Source organism: Rattus rattus, chromosome X (genome assembly GCF_011064425.1).
Source record: "Rattus rattus isolate New Zealand chromosome X, Rrattus_CSIRO_v1, whole genome shotgun sequence".
Classification (NCBI taxonomy): domain Eukaryota; kingdom Metazoa; phylum Chordata; class Mammalia; order Rodentia; family Muridae; genus Rattus; species Rattus rattus.
Genome location: NC_046172.1, coordinates 45,192,482 through 45,198,287, shown reverse-complemented (window position 1 = coordinate 45,198,287; position 5,806 = coordinate 45,192,482).

Below are 5,806 nucleotides of genomic sequence, written 5' to 3'. Positions count from 1 at the left end.
CAAACCATGCCCAGTTCATCGAGTCAGGAAGCCCGTAAGAGGAGTATCAGGGGGTTCAGGTAGCCACTCTCAAGACATGGAAGTCAGAGGGAGCCTTAGGACGGAGGTACCAGGAGGTTTAGGGTAGTCACGCCCAACATGTGGGAATGGGAGTAGAATGGATACATAAAAAGAGGTACACTAAGGTTCAAAGCTGCTATCAGACCGCGAGATTCTAAAGGAGCCTGAAGGGGGAAGTACCAACAGATATAAGGTAGCCACTCCCAACACTTGAGAGTCAGTCAGGAGGTACCAGGAGATTTAAGGTAGCCAGGCCCAGAAGGTGGAGGTCCGAGGAAGCATAATTTCAGGTAGCCTTGGTGAGTCCTCGGGAGTCAGAGGATAATTAGGAGATACAATGAGGCTTATTCATGCCTAACATTTGGGAGTCAGAGGAACCTTAAGAGAGAGGCAGGGTGAGGCTTAAGATAGACATGTCCAACACACAGTAATCAGAGAGAGCCTTAAGAGGAGGTACCATGAGATTTACAGTAGCCATGCCCAGTTGGTTGGAATCAGGGACCCTTAAGAGGGAGGTACCAAGGTGTTCAGGGTACCCATGCCCAACACATGGGAGTCAGAGGGAGACATAAGCTAGTATATAAGGAAAGGCTTAGTGTAGCCATGCCACAAGCAGGGGTGGGGTTGGGGGGTGGGAAGCATGAGGTTTAGGGAAGCCATGTCCAGCAGGTAGAGGTCTGAGGAAGCTTAATTTCAGATTGCTGCAACAAGCACTTGGGAGTCCAAGGATAAACTGGAGATGTCATGAGACTTAGGGTAGCCATGCCTAATACTTGGGAGTCAGAAGAAACTTGAAGAAGGAGGTACTATTAGATTTAAGATAGCCAGGCCAGCTGTGGCATTCAGAGGGAGATATAAGAGGAAGGGCCCATGATTTTTAGGGTAGCCAGGTCCAGCATATGAGAATCAGAGGGAGCCATAAGTGGAAAGTACCAGCAGGTTCAGAGTAGCCATGCACAGCAGGCATGGGTCAGATGAATGTTAATTTAGAGTAGCCACTGCTAGCTCTTGGAAGTCAGAGGGAGCCTTAAGAGGGAGGAACTATAAGACTTAAATTAGCCATGCCTAGCAAGTGGGAGTCAGAGGGAGGTACTATGAGATTTAGCATAGATATGCCCAGCAGTTTGGGGGTCCAAGGAAGCATTGCTTTGAGGAGCCACGCCCAGCTCTGGGGAGTTAGAGGATAGGGTAGCTGTCCTAGCTTGGGAGTCAGAAAAAAAACATAAGAGAGACTGTGACTTATTATTAGCCAAACTGAGCAAGTGGGATTCAGAAGGAGATATAAGAGGAAGGGACCATGACACTCAGGTTAGCCAGGGCCAGCATGTGACAGAGGGAGCCATAACCGGGAGGTACCAGGAAGTTTAGAGTAATCGTGCCCAGCAGGTGGAGGTCAGAGTAACAACAATAACAACAATTTCCAGTAACCATGCCCAGCCCTTGGGAGTCAGGGGATGAGCAAGTGATAGCATGAGATTTATGGCAGTCGAGCCTAGGACTTGGGAGATGGAGGGAACCTTCAGAGGTAGGTACTGTGTGGCTTAAGATAGCTATGCCCAGCAGGTGGAATTCAGAGGGAGCCATAGGAGGGACATAGCAGGAGGTATGGTGTAGCCTACCCCAGCAGTTAGGGATCCAAGAAAGCATAATTTCAGTTACTCATGCTGAGTACTTGGGAGACAGGGTATAAACAGGAGAGCTTAGGGTAGCCAAGACTACTACTTAGGAGTCAGGGGGAACCTTAAATAGGAAGTACTGTGATGCTTAAGAATGCCAGCAGGAGGAATTCAGAGTGAGCCTTAAGAGAGAGGAACCATGGGGCTTTGGTTAACTACACCCAGCTTGTGGCAGTCAGAGAGAGCCATAAGGGGAAGGTAGCATGAGGTCTAGGGCAGCTTTGTCTACCACATAGGGTGTGAGGAAGCATGCTTACAGGTCACTGTGCTCTGCACTTGGGAGCCAAGAGATAAATTGTAGAAGCCATGAGATTTACGGTAGGCAGGGATAGCACTTGGGAGTCAGAAGGAAGCTTAAGGTGAAAGCAAACAGGACAATGACATTTAGGGTAGCCAGGCCTAGCATGTGGCAGTCAGAGGGAGCCATAAGGGAAGTACCAGGAAGTTTAGGGTAGCCATGCCAGGTCCTTTGGAGTTGTCGGATAAGCAGGAGATCCCATGAGATGTAGGGCAGATATGCTAGCACTCTGAAGTCACAGGAAACCTTAAGACAGAGGTACTATGAGGTTTAAAATAGCCATGCCCAGCCTGTGGATGTCTGAGAGAGATGTAGGACTAGCAAGTGGGAGTCAGAGGGAGGAACTGTGAAATTTAGCATAGCCATGCCCAGCAGGTGGGAGTATGTGGGAGTATGAATAGTGAAAATTTCCAGACCCACCCCAAGCTACTGGGAGTTGGGATAAACAGGAGATACCATGATATTTAGGGTAACCATACCTAGCACTTGGAAGACAGAGGAAATCTTAAGATAGAAGATGGAGTAGTGTGAGACTTAAGATACCCATGCCAGCAAGTGGGATTCAGAGAGAGCTATAAGAGAAAGGTAACATGAGGATTAGGGCAGCAGTACCAAGCAGGTAGGAGTCCGAGGAAGCTTAATTTCAGGTTGCTATGCCAAGCATTCGGGAGTCAGAGGATAAGCTGTAAATGCCATAAAGTAAATGGTAGCCATGCCTAGCACTTAGGCATCAGAGAGAGAACCATAAAGGGTGGGTACAATGAGGCTTAAGATGGCCACACTTAGCAAAGTGTCATTCAGAGGGAGATATAATGACATTTAGGGAAGGGACCATGACATTTAGGGTAGCCTGCTCCAGCATATGGGAGTCAGAGGGAGGCATAAGAGGGAGGTACCAGGAGCTTTAGAGTAGCCATGCACAGCAAGTGGGGGTCAGAAAATGATAATTTTGAGTAACCACGCCGAGCCCTTGGTAGTCAGAGGATAAGCAGGAGATACCATGAGCCTTAGATTTTTCTCTGTCACTTGGGGGTAGCCATTTCCATGCCTTGAAAGTCAGGGTAATCAGTAGATTCACGAGACTTAGCATAGACATGCCTAGCACTCGGGATTCAGAGAGATCCTTAAGAAGGAGGGACTATAATACCTAAATCTGCCCAGCTGAGCAAGTAGAAGTCACCATGAGATTTACCCTAGCCAGACCCAGGAGGTAGAGGTGGGAGGAAGTATAATTTTGGCTATCCAGGCACAGTCCTTGGTAGACAGGGCATACCTGAATAAGCAGGAGATACCATTACAGTTAGAATAGCCATGTATCGGGGAGTCAGAGGGAGCCTTTGGAATCAGGGGAAACTTAAGTGGGAAGTACTATGAAACTTAAGATAAGCATGCCCAGTGGGAATCAGAAGAAAACATAAGGGGGAGGTACCATAAGATCTAGGGTAGTCATGTGCAGATCTTGAGATTTGGAGAGAGCTGTAAGAGATAGGTTCCAGGAGGTTTAGAGTAGACAAGCCTGGCAGGTAGAGGTTAAAGGAAACCTAATGGAGTAGCCATACCCAGCCTTTGTGAGTCAGAGTATAAGTTAGACTTACTATGAAATAACGTTACTATGAGATATGGGTACATGCCTAGCACTTGGGAGTCAGAGGGAGTCTTAAGAAGGAGAGATTATAAGGCTTAAATTAAATAAACCAAGCAGATGGACTTCAGAATGAGGTACAATGAGATTTAGCATAGTCGTGTCCAGCAGGGACGGGTCCAAAGAAACATAACTTTGAGTAGCCAGGCCCAGCTAACTGGATAAAATGGAGATACCATGAGACTTAGGGTAGCTCTCCCTAGTGCTTGGGAGTCAGAGGGAACCATAAGAGGGAGAGACTGACTTATTTTATCCAAGCTGAGCAAGTAGGTTTCAGAAAGAGATAAAAGACAATGACAATGACATGTAGTGTAGCCAGGACCAGCATGTGACAGTCAGAAGGAACCATAAGGAGAAGGTACTAGGAGGTATAGTTTAGGCAAGCCCAACAGGTAGGGGTCAGAATAATGATAATTTTGAGTAGACATTGCCAGCCCTTAGGAGTCAGCACATAAGCAGGAGATACCAGGAGCCTTAGAGTAGCCATCACTAGCACTTGGAAGTCAGAGGGAACCTTACCTTAAGAGGGAGAAGCTATGAGACTTAAATTAGCTAAGCCCAGCAAGTAGGAGTCAGGGGGAGGTGTCATGAGATTTAGCATAGCCATGCCCAGCAGGTAGGTGTTCAAGGAAGCATAATATTGAGTAGCTATGACCAGACCTTGGGAAGCAGGATAAACAGTTACCATGAGACTTAGGGAGACAGAGAGATCCATAGGAGGGAGAGACTGACTTAAATTAGCAAAGGGGTTCGAGGAAGTGTAACTTCCACTAGCCATACCCATCCCATGGGTGTCAGAGAGAGCCAGAAGAGGGAAGGCAGAATGAGGTTTAGGGCAGCAATGCCTGTCAGGTAGGGCTCTGAGAAAGCATAATTTCAAATGGTCATGTTCAGCACTTTGGAGTCAGAGGATAAATCCGAGGTACAATGAGAATTACTGTAGCCATAACACTTGGGAGTCAGAGGGAAGCTTTAGATGGAGGTACTGCGAGGCTTAAGATAGTGAGGTCTTGTGCATGGCATTTTGAGGGAGATATAAGAGGAAGGAACCATGACCTTTAGGGTAACCATCTCCAGCATGTGGGAGTCAGAGGGAGCCATAACAGGAAGGTACCATCAGGTTAGAGTAGCCATGCACAGCAGGTGGGGGTCAGATGAATGATAATTTCAAATAGGCATTGCAAGCCCTTGGGAGTCACAGGATAAGCAAGAGAAACCATGAGACTAAGAATAGTCATCTCTAGTACTCGGGAGTCATGGGAACCAAGAGAGAGAGAGAATATGAGACTAATTTAGCCAAACGTAGCAAGTGGGTGTCAGAGGGTGGTACTATGAGATTTAACATAGCCATGTCCAGAAGGTGGGGGGTCCAAGGAATGGTAATTTCAAGTAGCTAAGCCCAGACCTTCGAAGTGGGGGAATAATCAGGAGATACCACAAGATTTAAGATGGCAATGTCCAGCATGTGGCATTCGGTGGGAGATATAAGAGGAAGGGACCATCACTTTTAGGTTACCCAGTTCCAGCATGTTGCAGTCAGAGTGTACCATAAGAGGGAGGTACCGGGAGACTTAGAGTAGGTAGCAGGGCCAGCAAGTGTGGGTCAGACTAATGATAATTTAGAGTAGCCATCCCAAATTCTTGGGAGTTGGGATAAGTAGGAGAAACCAGGAGTTTTATGGTAGCCATGCCTTACACTTGGGAATCAGAGGGAACTTGGAGTACTTTGCGTCCTAGGCCCATAATGTGGGAGTCTCAGGGAGTCTTAAGAGAGAGGTACTATGAGGTTTGGGGTAACCATGGCCAGTATGTGGTAGTTATTGGGGGCATAGGAGGGGAGATAAGGAGAGGCTTAGGGTAGCCAAGCTCAGCGCTTGTGTGCCACAGAGCCATCATAGGGAGGTAGCATGAAGTTTCATGCAGCCATTTCAGGCAGGTAGGTGTTGGAGAAAGCATAATTTTAGGTAGCCATGCTCAGCACCTGCTCATAGGATAAACTGGAGATACTATGTGACTTAGGGTAGCCCTGCCCGGCACTTGGGATTCAGACAGAGCCATAAGGGGGATGTACTGTGATACTTACAGTAGCCTGGTCCTGCACTTGGAATTCAGAGGGAACCTTAAGTGAGA